The sequence below is a fragment of the Macrotis lagotis genome, chromosome 2, assembly GCF_037893015.1.
Source record: "Macrotis lagotis isolate mMagLag1 chromosome 2, bilby.v1.9.chrom.fasta, whole genome shotgun sequence".
Taxonomy (NCBI): domain Eukaryota; kingdom Metazoa; phylum Chordata; class Mammalia; order Peramelemorphia; family Peramelidae; genus Macrotis; species Macrotis lagotis.
Window position 1 is genome coordinate 310,135,670 of NC_133659.1, and position 13,987 is coordinate 310,149,656.

Here is a 13,987-nt window from a genome sequence, read left to right on the forward strand (position 1 = left end):
CAAAGCACTAAGATCCATGCTTAGTTACGACTCTAGCTAGATGAGTGCCTAAGGGTAGGAGTGAGGGCACCCAGAAAGAATAGAACTAATGGAGTCAACTAGGTGGCACAGTGGACAGAGCACCAGCCCTGGAGTCAGGAGGACCTGAGTTAAATCTGACCTCAGACACTTAATAATTACTTAGCTGTGTGACCTTGGGTAAGTCACTCAACCCCAATTGCCTTGCAAAAAAAAACAAATTAAAACAAGAATAAAACTAATGATAGCTGCTATTTTGAAACCTAAAACAGAGTTGTAGTGTTCTTACTATTACCCTTTGATCTGATAGAAGTATCAATCAATTCAGATTGGTATCCAAAGAGCTAGTCACCTTATCGTGGGATTGTAACTAAATCAATCCTTCTGCTTCTCCATTTGTAAAATTGTAGTCAAGTTTGTGCTCCCTCCTATAAAGACTTTTCATAAAGAAAGATCATAGGACAGCTATGTGGTGCAGTGGGTAGAGCACTGACCCTGGAGTCAGGAGGACCTGAGTTCAAATCTGGCTTCAGACTCTTAATAATTACCTGGCTGTGTGACCTTGGGCAAGTCACTTAACCCCATTGCCTTGCCAAAAAAATCTTTAATAAAAAAGAAAGATCATAAATGAATTGCAATAGGACCCTAGACCTAGAGAACAAAGAAACTTCATCAATCATCTATGACAACAACCTCATTTTACAGATGGGGAAACTGAGTCTCTGAGAGGTACAGTGGTTTGCCCAAAGTGACACAGGTAGAAGAAGATTTGAACCCTTATCCTATGACTTTAGGCATAGTGCTCCTTCCACTTTACCAGTCTTCTTGATAACTCTCATGTACTCTAGAAATATGAGCCAGGATTTTTAGTGTCTTCTGAGCGACAGTGGATACAGGATACAATGGATACCGACCTGTGAATCAACATCTGAGTTTGAATCCCACATCTGACACCTACTGACTTTGTGACTGGGAAAGTTCTTTAACTCCTTAAAGCTCTGGGTCAGATTAAATTATAAGCTTCAGACAAGAGAAAGATGATCAGCATGGAGTTTCCTTATTTGGAGCATTCCTTATGTTAATTAAATCATAAGGCCAATCTACCCATTTAATGGACCAGCATCATTGTTTGAAGAGCTCAAGCTCCATAGTTTGAAGAGTTAACTCTGAAAAATGCTTTATTCTTCACACATTACTTGGATAAAGTCAAGGGCATTATATTTTAAGCTCCCTTGGAGGGGATTTAGAAGGTTCACAACAGTAGACTGAATGATGTAAATTTATTCTTGAAATAAAAACTGGGCACAATTATAGAGGATTGAGGCAGGCTCCCAAGGAGGGCAGAATTCCCCAAGTGACAAGAATCCCTGCCTGAATGTCTTAGGCCACTACTAATATTGGCATCTAATATGTATGATCCATAATCTATTTTTATCTGGCCTCACCAGTCAGAAGTTGGGGAATAATTATGTTCCCTGTATTAATATCTTTGGGCAAAATAAATCATCTGTCTTGGTTATTTTGAAACCCAAGTGAAAAAGGGGAGGGGGCATGTATTTGTAAAATTAATGCTGAGATAGATTACTAACAAAATACCCTTTGTAATGTATAAACCAACATTCCAAGACAGAAGGGACTGCGGTGAAAGCTTCCAGATACCAAATGGCTCCACACTTTCCTATTAAATCAGCCTCTTCCAAGTCATCAGGAAACTGAAGATATATATACATATATATATATATATATATATATATATATATATATGTTTTTTTTAAATCACATAACTTTAAAAACTGTTCTTCCACCCACTCTCCCCCTCCTCTAAATTTCTTTTCCCATCTCTTCTTTACTATGCTGCACTCAATTCTCCCTCTGCCTCTTTGAGATTTCTTCAGAAATCCATTAGAGTTCTGCCTGGAGGAGTAGGACCATCAAGGGAGAACTTAGCCTTGCTCTACTCAGAGCAGATTTATTATTCAATGACCCTCAAAAAAAAGAATCTGTCAGACTTTTCCCTCTGGTCAATCTCTCTCCTTCTCCTTCTTTTCCCCAAATAGGGTGGTAGGATATAATCTAGATTTCAAACTAAATGGACCAGAGAAATCATCTGGGTTAACCTGTTCATTTTTGCATATGTGGAAACTGAGGTTCAGAGAGAAGTTGGGTAACTTGCTTACTGTAACACAGCTCATAATTGTATGAGGTGGTGTTTGAACAGGAGTATTCTCAGGTCCAAGTTTTGCCCTTTGTCTGGGCTCATATCCAAGAGTTCAGGTACTAATTAACTTTTTGGGCAGTTAAAGAGATGATTATAGGGACCAGATCCAAGATTTCATTGGTACAGGGAAATACAAATACAATAGAACATAGATAATGTTAATATGTGGTTTTCTAAAGTACTATGCATCCTACAGGGATGCTTATGTATAGATCAATGGTCCCTTGTTTCTATTTGACTTTTGACATCTCTGCTCTAAAATCCTGAGGTTAAGTGACTTTCCCTTGTCCAAGGTCACTCACCCAAAATGGGCCAGAGAAAAAACTTCAATTCAAGACTAACTGGTTCTGAGGTCACTGGTACCATATGGAAGAGAATCACTTCATAAGATTCCCTTTCACATCTAAAATAAATCACAGATGAATACCTACTTAAACAGAGCAGCAGTCTTTATAATTTAAAGTTCTATCCAATATTCAATTACTAAGCACTTACCATATGCAAGGCTGCATGCATGCACATCGGGTCTTCCTGGCTTCCTGAAACCAGGTCGGTTCTAGGCCATCTAGAGTAATAACAGCAACAAGAATGAGAATAATAATAAATCATTATTAAATCATTTTAAAACATTAATAACAATAATTTATATTTATATATTTTCTACTAGGGACAGGCACTGTGAATTAATACCTTCATTTGGTCCTCACAACAATCTCAGGAAAGTAGGTACTTCATTCTTTTACAATTGAGGAAACTGAGGCAATCAGAGGTTAAATGACACTTTCCCAAAGTCTAGTTAAAATGCCAGAATAGGAATTTTTAAGTGTGTACTATATATAAATATATATTTTAAATTATGCATATATATTTATATAACCATGCATGGGTAGGTGTATTTATATGTAGTATGTACATATAAAGTGTATTGTATGGCCTATGTTGTATATATATATATATATAATTCTATATAATATAGATAATACGAATCTATTCTATATACTATACTATACTATGATATATTATATAATATACAAATATATTCTATATAATATAGGCATATAGGTGGCATCTGCGTGTATGGGGGGGTGCAGGCTTAGTGGATAGAGCATAGAACCTGAAATCAAGAAGGCTTGAGTTCAAATCTAGCCTCAGACACTTATTAGTTTTGTGACCCTGAGCAAGTCTGCTTAACCATCTTTGCCTCAGCTTTCTCATCTGTCAAATGAGCTTGAGCCAGAAATGGCAAATCCTTCCAAATCTGTCAAGAAAGCTTCAAATGTAGTCATGAAGAATCAGACACGACTGAAATGACTGAACAACAAAAACATGTGTGCATATTCACATATATGTAAATATATAATACATATCTATACTGATACATATATACATAAATAAATATATTTGACAACTGTATGGGGGAATGGTTTTGAGAACCTGGAGACAGGGAGATCAAGGAGGAGTCAATTTCTATTGAATTGGTCCTAGCAAGAAGTAACCAAGGTCTAAATTTGAATGGTGCCTCTGGCAGTAAAATAGAGAGAATATACAGAAAAGGAATCATAAATTTAATTTTGGAAAAATCTTCAGACATCATCTATCCCAGTCCCCTCACTTTACAGATAAGGAAATTAAGGCCCAAGGGCCTTAGATTTAGGGATTTGTAGCAGGAAGGGTCTTAGAAGCTCCAACTTTTTTTTTTAATAGAGGAAGAAGCTAAGGTTGAGGGGGGCGGGGCGGTGATCAGGATTAAGCTGGAATTTAGCAGCAGAGCCAGGCATTGAACTCTCCCTCTGAAAGGTATCTCAAGTCTAGATTGTATATTTTCTACATATATTAGTTCTGAGATGTCTGGTAGAATGTAAGCTCCTTGAGGGCAGGGGATCTTCCATTTTCATCTATGTATCTTCAGTATCTGGCACAGTGTGGACATTGAATTAACATGTGTTGATTGAATGACTGAAATCTATCCTCTGACTCTCAAGTTAAAAATCATTTCCACTGTAGCACCCTCTCTTCCCATAGTTGTCACAGTTATTACTGGAAACCATTGCAGGAGATCTCACTCAATATAGACCGGGTGACCCAAAAATCTTAGTGCAAGACTTCCCTAATATTTTGGGGACTCCCTGTATATCCAAATTAACTGGATTTCATAGAAGAGAAATTTTTATTAATGCCATATGTTTCTATAAACAAATGGATTAGACTGGAGGAATTACACCCCTGCCCCCAAAGTTGGACATGGAAAAAATGCTATTTTAGGCTTTTGTCTCATTCCCTTAAAGCAGACCAAAGGCCCCTTTTATCAAGATGCCAGCATTTAACTAGAGTTACTGAACATAAAGTGACCTCAAGGAGAAGGTTAAGGGTGTGGGAGGGAAGACAAATATGTTTTCCTAATTATGTTTTCTTGAGATTAAACTGGATATCCAGATAGTTTTCCAAACTTCAGTGGTTTTGAAGTCAAGGAAGTGAAATAAGCCTCATTGGCTCAGAAGGGAAAAGAAATGAGAGATGAAGACCCTTTTCTTCTATCCATCAGTAGTTCCTTGACCACACCAGGGTGAGATTCCCTTCTTTCCAGCACCACCCATCTGTATCTTTTAATCCTATGTAATCCTTGACTGTGACCTGGAACTCCCTAGTGGATCTCCAAAGTGGATCTGCCCAATGCTCAGGGTGTCTTTCTCTAGGTCTTTTAGTATTTTATGGGTGTCAGAATGCCACCATTTATCCCTCCCTCTTGATTGATAATGAGCCTGCTTCCTTTTCTAATTGCAAAACCCCTTGATGATATCTATCATGCTATTTCCTGCATGCAAATCAGAATCATGTCTCAGGTCTATTTTCACTATGTAATTCTCCATTAGGCTTTTGCTTATCTGCCATTTTGAATCTTCAGAGACCATACTTTTCTATTATGCATGGCCATAAATCTTGGTGGAGAGAACTTGGGGGCTTTAAAAACTGAATTTTATGTCAAGGATTAGTTTAGGAATATGAAAAACAGTGGCAAAGGTACTCAGTGTCTTAGAAGTTGAGGACTGGGTTCAAATTCCAGCCTTGATACTTACTACATTTGTGACTTTTGGGCAAGTTACATGGCCTGCCTGGGTCTCAGTGCCCTAGACTTTTTTTTTTAGTTTTTGTAAAGCAATGGGGTTAAGTGACTTGCCCAAGGCCACACAGCTAGGTCATTATTAAGTGTCTGAGGCTGGATTTGAACTCAGGTCCTCCTGACTCCAGGCCCACTGCACCACCTAGCTGCCCCCTCTAGACTTTTTAAATTGCAGATCAAGTGCTGGTCTGTAATTAGTGTCTGCTTCAATTTCCTCATTTGTTAAATGGAGAAAATAACATTGCCTCTCTCACCAGGTTGTTGTAAGGATCAAATCAGATCATAGTTGTAAAGTCCAATGCCAAGCATATGCTAGGCACTTAATAAATGCATGATTAAAAGAAAAAAAGAATAATTAAAGGACAGCACATGTATAGATAATGGATAATTACTGTGTGATAAGAAGCAAAGAATATGAAGGATTCAGAGAAGCAGGACATGACTTATCAGAACTGATGCAAAGTAAAGCATGCATTAGGAGAAAAGCAATGTAAATGATGACAAAAGCAATATAAATGAAAAATAAACAATATCAATGATAAAAATAGAAACAATGCTCTGTAATCAAAGTTACTGAGCTTGTCCCCTCCATTCTTTCAAGACAAGTACAAAATACTGTTTATGTTGTCTGGTGTTGTTAGTATGTTAGTTAGATTTAGAGGACTAGTAGCTTTTTTCTGGTTTTTAGATTTTAGTGTAAAGGATGACTCTCATGGTAGAAGGAAGAGAGGACTAGATTGGGAATATATACATACATATATATATATATATATATATACGTGTGTGTGTGTGTGTGTGTGTGTGTGTGTGTGTGTGTGTGTGAATATGTGTACGTGTGTTAGGGGCAACTAGCTGGGACAATGGGTAGAGTGCCAGGCCTAAAGTGAAGAAGACTCATTTTCCTGAGGTTCAAGACTGGTCTCAGACAATTACTAGCTGTGTGCCCTTAGACTAATCCCCTATCCTTGTTTGTCTCAGTTTCCCTATATGCAAAATGAGCTAGAGAAGGAAATGACAAACCATTTAAGAGTCTTTGCCAAGAAAACCCCAAATGGGGTGATGAAGAGTTGGAAATCACTGAATTACAAAAAGAAAATAAATATATGTATTGCCTACATATGTCTGTAGATTTAAAACGATAAGTATCCATTTTTTTTAATAAAATGAAAAAATAAAGTCCTGAGACAGGAAGTAAGGAGTCCTTTTTTGAAGTTGATCTGGGATTCGTTTGAAATTATTATTCCCCTTTCCTGTTTGAAGTATATATTTAAAATCCTAGTTTGTTCCAAGGAAATCTTTCCCAATCCTTTTTAATTTCTCTGCCTTCCCTCTATTGATTATACAGCATGTATATACATATTCATCTCCCCCATTATACTGTAAGTTACTTGAGGGCAGGGACTATCTTTTGCCTTTCTTTATATCCCCAGTGATAAACATAATGGCTGCTGTATTTCTTTATAGCCACTTTTAAAAATGCTTATTGCCTGCCATATTTCTTTATAACCGCTTTAGAAGATTTGGGGTTTGTCTTCTTAACCTATCTTGGCTTAGCCTTGCCTGAACTTGTCCTTGTGCCCATATTTCAGCTGAGGAATTGAGCAATATGAGCAATAAATTCATTTTCTAAGCTTCCCTCAGAACAGACCAGAGGGGCCGTACCTTCATCTTGGCTTTGACATTTGGAGTGCCCACTATAGCTGACCCAGATTTAATCCTCCATTTGCCAAACTTACAAATGCAATTTGACCCCCCTCCAGTAACATATCCACCCAATCCCACCAGGATGTTTGTCCTTGGAAATGCCCTGAGCTATGGGATATCTGTATATGGTCCTCCAACTTTTTCATCTTCTCATGGGTCATTTGAATAAATTATATTTGCTCAGTGAGCCAGTAATTGAGTGTTGCATACAAGTGGTGAGGTTGTTACACAGATGTGGAATCCAGCTGTCTAATGTGGTCCTCTAATGTCTCCAACCCTTTTCATAGATGTTTTCCATTTAATAAATTCCAAATTCTATTTTTTGCTGAGTACTTTGTTTTCTTTTTAAGCCCCATGTGATTTTTTGAGGGAAGTTCTATGGGGGCTTTGCTGTTTCCCATGTATTCTTTTCCTAAAAGTAGTCCTATAGAGAAGACTTGAAAGGCTTCCTGGGGCATTTGTTTTAAAGAAATAAACAAACTGACCAGATGACTCCTAGATTTGTCTGTAGTCTCAGAACTGAAAAAAAAATTTATTCCAAGTGGCTTTAAAGATTTAAAAAACATTTAGAAGCTTAAGTCTTGAGCTGGGAGAGATATTTAAAAAGTTCCAGGAACTCTAGAGAGAATGTGAGCACATTAAAAAAGAAGATTGTCTTTGGATGCAACAATTCAGATCCAGACTTGGTTTATTACTATCTGTGTGACTCTGGGCTGATCACTTCCCTAAATTCTCTAGAAATCTATTTCCTCATCTGTAAAATAGATAACTGGGCAAATAGACTCTAAGGTCCCTTATAAAATAAAATCCAAAATCTTATGACCTCTGAAGTTCCTTTTGGCTTTAAATTATGGTGCTTCAAGAAGATGAGTTCAGATTTCATTTTTGAATATATACATGTGACCATGGGTAAGACCATTTCACTGCTCTGAGAGCCTCAGTTCCTACACATTTGCAAAATGGGAATGAATAAACTGCAGGGCTTCCCTTATAGGATCTTTGTAGGATTTAAATGAGAAAATGTATAGGAGACACTTTACATTCCAAAATGTATAGGAGACATTGTTATTAATTTTGTTATTATTGTTATTAATGTTAATAAGAAAATGTAATAAGAATGTTAATAAGAAAATTTAAAACAATTAATTAGCAACAATATTTGAAAACATAATTAATAATGATAATAATAACAAAGAGAGAATCTAAGTCTTCTCATACCACATCTACTGTCCCATCCTCTACACCAACACACTAGTATACCTAATATAGCAGCCTCAGTTTACTAAAATAAGTAAGGAATTTAGAATCAAAGGATCTAATTCTGGGTCTGCTGTTACTATGATCTTGGGTATGTTATTCATGTTCTCTTTCTTCATCTAGGAGGTTCTTGGACTAGGTCATCTCTAAAGTTCCTTCTAAAACCCAGTGTTAGGAAACTCATAAAAGAATACTTAGATAGAACAATCATGAGGATGGTCAATCAAATTTCTATAGTGCTTCAATGATTTTATACCTCTTGCCTTGCTATAGTTCATCAAAATTGAGTCAAGGTTGGACTGTCATTATTTTGAAAATGGGTAAACTGAAGTTCAGAGATATCCAAGAATTTACCCATGGTGACATAGCTACCAAACCCAAGTTCACATTTGTTATTGTTCAGTCATTTTAGTCATGTCTATCTCTTTGCAACCCCATTTGGGCTTTTCTTGGCAGATCCTGGAGTGGTTTGCCATTTCTTTCTCCAACTCATTTTACAGATGAGGAAAATGAGGCAAACAGTTCAGTAACTTGTCCAGTCTCACATTGCTAGTGTCGGAAGCTGGATTTGAACTCAGGTCTTCTCTACCTCCTGGACCTTGACCTCTATCCACTGTACCACCTAGGATTAATTTACTATAATGTTAAGGAACTTCTGGTTCCATGAATTCCGGAGGACTATACTTCTTGTCGTCTCCACTCTAGCAACCTCTGGACCCAGGGGTGTACTCTCAACTGGATTTAGTGCTGAGGAAGTCCAGTCTCTAGGGAAAGGGGACAAAGCTTCTTTTCCTAACTTTGAAGTTCATGACCTTTCAACTCCTGATGGATTAAGAGGTGATTTACTTCTAGCATTTAACATTATTCCAGAATTGTGCTAAGCACTGGGATTACAAAGAATGATGAATCCATGATCTCTGTGATCAAGTGCTTTCATTTGAATGGAGGAGACAACCTGTAAATAATGAGGTACATGCAAGATATCGATTAAGGTTTTTTGTTCAGTCATTTCAGTCTTATCTGACTTTGTGACCCCATTTGGGGTTTTCTTAGCAAAAACATTAGAGAAGTTTACCAGTTTTTTTCTTCAGCTCATTTCACAGATGAGGAAACTGAGACAAAAAGGTTAAAAGACTTGCTCAGGATCACACAGCTAATGTCTGAGGCTGGATTTAAACTCAGGTCTTTCTGATTTCATACCCAGCACCCTTTCCATTGCATCACCTCATTGCCTTTATACTCTTTACGTTCTACCCCTCTACCAAGTACATAGGAAGTAATCTCAAAGAGAAGCCTCTAGTGTTATGACTATTGGTGATTGGGAAAGATCCATTTGCAGAAGATGGACTGGAACTGCCTTTTACCGCTCGTTATGTTCCAGGTCACACAGTGGCTGATAATTAATACACGCTTGTTGATTGGCTCATTGACTGTATCTCCTTGTTGCCATGTTACTGATATAGGATAGGAAGGGACCACTTCAGGTCTACCATATCCAGGAAAGTATTGGAGCCAGTTCTCATTGGCTTTGGAGAAGAACATAAATATTCAGCATCAGAAATCAGCAAATATTATAAGTCAGAACTGAACTTACTGTTTTACTGATTGCCTGGACTTAAGCGTTAGTTATGTGAATTAACCTTAAAAGGATGTCCTGCCTGCATTTAGGAGGGGAGAAGCTATTTTTTAAAACATTTACCAGCATATCCCTAGTTACATCATCAAAACATCAAATCTTCCCAACCCAGGGTCAGTTCGTGACTGGAAGCAGGTCTCACAGTTCCCACATGGCTAAAAGTTCATTTTCTACACCAGGGGAGAGTCTCTATTACAGTCTATTTCAAAATTTCCTTGCTATTTCATTGGGATGTCCCTTTTGCATATGATCTATTGCCTATTGCTTGAAGACTCTTGTAAGACAAAGCATGGCTTAAGTCTCTTTCGTAACACACAAGTTACACAAAGATTGGTTGCTGTGTTTTTTCTTCTTGCTTTTCTTCCCCTCGCACCAGCCTCAGTTTATTTACTTATTACCACATCCGACTTTGCCTTTTTATTCCCTTGCTGCATTCTGACTAGAACAGCTAGGGCATCTCATCATTTTCCTCTAGTGCCATCTTGATGTGGTGGGCATATTTGGTTCAATGAATAGACTCATTACAGATTTTCATGAACCTGTGGACATAATGTACCACCTCTTTTTGGCTATTTCCACCAAACTGGAACTAATTATCAACAGTGGTGCATGATAGAACCTTCCAAACAATCACTGGGATTCTGTGGCCAAGGACAGATGCAATTCATGTGGAAAGGGAGCTGAAGGATCAAGGAAGACATATTCCTTGGATAAAATTGTTCACAAAGGGTTTCCTGATTGTGAGCTATACTGTGGAGAGAAGTATTCTATTAGTTGGAGCTGTGGTGGGTACAAAGAGTCACTTTCCAACATGATCTGAAGCAAGCACTATGTAGCTTATTAAACTCAGGTCAGTGGGTATTACAAAGGGGTCACTTGTTCCAGGCTCCCCACTAGGAAGATAATTTAGTTACTCTGTTTGGTGTGTATCTGTGTCTGAAATGAATTGGTTCCACACATTATCTTGCAAAATTCACAGATCAGTGTAACTGAAGGAAATGAATAAACAACAATAGCAAAACATAAAAAAGAGGATTTGGGTCTCACTGCCATGTATCCCATTTTAGGTGAAACAATCTCAAGAAATAGGAACCAAAGGCAGGCCTCTGTAAGTGCTGGAGGAAGCTATGTAGTGAGGGAAAAAAGAAAGGAAAGAAGAAATGGAAGAAGAGAAAGAGAGGAGGAAAATGAGAACATTCTCTTAATCTCCCCTCCCCTACCATGTCAAACATATCATTCATTCATTCTTTCATTCATTCATTCAAAAAGCATTGATTAAACAGTTATTACATGGCAGGTACTACAATAAAAGAGTTAAAAAGACAAAAATGAAGAAGTTCCTGCCTTCAAGGAGTTTGCATTCTGGTGGTGGTGGTGGGGCTAGAGAGGCAAAGGGAAAGTAGCATATTCAAAGACATGCTAAAAATGCAAACTAATTCAAGGATGGAAAGCTTGGACAATGAATGAGTAGAGCTAGGAAAGGCCTCTGTTAAAAGATGGCAATAGCCTGACATTGGAAGCCAAGGACTTCTTATAGGGGAAGAAGGCGAGTTTTCAAAGTTTGGGGGGGTAGACAGATTTTGCAAAAAGTTTGGAGGTAAGAGGTAGAATGTCCTTCAATCTAGAATGTGGAATAAGTCTAGAATATGATAGTTTGGAACCAGACTGTGAAGGACATTAAATGACAAATAGTATGGTCTCCAGTCTCTTGTATATTAAAGGGTGATTTTAAAAAGAAGGAAAAGAAGAAAATGGAGAAGAAAAGTGGATTGAGTGCTGGGGTGGAGTCAGAAAGGCCTCTGTAGTCAAGTGATCTTAGGCAAGTAATTTGACTTTTGTTTGCCTCAGCTCCCTCATCTGTAAAATGGGGGTGATGATATGCAGATAATACTAGAAGGCTATCAGGAGGAGAGATATTAATATTATATTATAATACATTGATATTAATCCTTAATAGAATATCAGAAAATAACTATCAATAAAAATACATTTGTTGAATTCTCAATAGTGATTTTTCTGTTCTCTCTTCCTTCTTTTCCTCTCTCCTTCCCTCCCTCCTCCATTCCTTCCTTCCTTCCTTCCTTCCTTCCTTCCTTCCTTCCTTCCTTCCTTCCTCCCTCCCTCCCTCCCTCCCTTCCAATATCTCAGATATTAATCAAAAGTTAATTTCCCAGTCTTTCCTCTGTGAATCATCTTCTTTATTCCAATCAAATCATCATGCGTGGTCTGCAAGATGTTAGAAAGCCAATGTAATTTAATGTGGAATACAAAAATTTGAGTAAGAAAGTCTGAGTTCTAATCCTGGTCCTGCAACTAACTTTCTGTGTGACCTTAAATAAGTTTCTCAGCTTCTCTGGGTCTCAGTTTCCTTAACTTTAAAATTCAGCCAGGTGATCTCTGAGGTCCCTTCCAACTCTTCATCCAGGACCTCAGTTTCAATTCTGGTTCTGCTCTATGAGAGTGGACCATTCTCTTCACTTTCATGGGTCTCATTTTCCCCAACTATAGAAGGAGGAAATTAGACTATATGTCCTCTGAGGTTGCTTCCAACTCTCTAACCTAGAATCCTAGAATCTCTTCAAGGTTGTTCAGATTCTGTACGCAGATCAGTGGTGTCAAACTCAGATGACAATGGATTCCCAAGGGCTGCATGCTGATTTAGAAAAAAACACAAAGTATCATCATCTAAGTTAGATTGTGGGCAACTAGATGGTGCAGTGAGTGAATAGAGAACTTGGCTTTGAACTAAATAGACTAATAATCCTGAGCTCAATACTTCCTAAATATTGATCCTGGCCAAGTCACTTCACCCAGTTTGCCTCAGTTTCCTCCTCTGCAGAATGAGCTGGAGAAAGAAATGGCAAACCATTCCAGTATCTTTGGCAAGAAAAGTCTAAATGAAGCCATGAAAAGTAAGACAGGACTGAACAATAACCACATGTTGTTTTGTATTTTTATTTATTTTGTTAAACATTTTCCAATTACATTTTAATATAACTTATGGTCCACAGACCAGATTTTGACCTCTTTCTCCATTAGAAGAAAAAAGTGAAACCATTTATTTATCTATCTGGAAAGAAATAAGTAAATTTATGATAAGTTAGCAGCTAATTTAGGAAACCACAAGGTGGAAATTGTCTCCTGAACCAAGGATTAGCATTGCTTTGGGTAGAGCTGGTGCCTTGATGTCCAGCTCCCTCTAAAAAGATTACAGAGACATTTAGCAGCATTCTGCAGCAATTTAAAGCCAGATAAGTAAGACCTTTCAAAGGAGAGGAAAGAATACAGCAAGTCACAACCAAATGAGGAGAAGGGAGATTGGAGTGGTGGGGGGAACCTTTGGCAAGCAGCTGGTAGGATTTGCTATCATGTTGGAAAGCAATCCCTGTACAAAGGAATTAAAAAAGAAGATATAGATATCATAGTTTAAGAAGTCTATTTGATCCAAGGAAGCAGGAGTGTGCTAATCTTTTAACAGGGACTGGTCTCTATAATCCAAGGACACTAAATGGATTTTACAAAAGTGGGTGAAGCCATCTGTTATGCTGGGACCCCATATATTTTATTATATTGTATTTCTCTTTCATTGGTCTTTGATTACAAAGAATAAAAATCATCAAAAATCATTTCTTTTTCAACTCCTTTCTCCCATACTCTTTTTGGAATATCACCAAATTTGGATTACTCATTGTTAATATTCATTAATCGTAACCCCTACTCTTTCTTTTAGGCTTGTGGAAGTTTCTTTAACAATGAATTTTTGTATTTGAAGATTTAAGTTCCCCTTTCCATAATATAGCAAAGTTTCAGAGAAGTGAAAAGACTTACCTAAGGACACCTAGGGAATGAGGAGCAAAGCTGGGGGTTTATAGAACCACAGGTTATAAAAGCCAGAAGAGATGTCAGATGTTATCTAGTCCCAACACCCTGATTTCCCAGATGAGAAAATTGAGGCCTGGAAAAATAAATTAGCTTGCCCTAGGCCATGGCTCCCATGGTTATTGTGAGGATAAAAATGGAATAGTTTTAAAGCATT

At 37.6% G+C, this 13,987-nt stretch overlaps 1 long non-coding RNA gene across 1 annotated transcript in view; it reads right to left on the reverse strand.

Annotated features, from left to right (window-relative positions):
- Positions 1 to 13,987, reverse strand: part of LOC141511771 (uncharacterized) — a 46,382-nt gene that overhangs the window by 8,490 nt on the left and 23,905 nt on the right. The window contains exon 3 of the long non-coding RNA XR_012475396.1: positions 2,732 to 2,801. This is a non-coding gene — a long non-coding RNA (uncharacterized LOC141511771). The remainder of the gene's footprint in view (positions 1 to 2,731; positions 2,802 to 13,987) is intronic.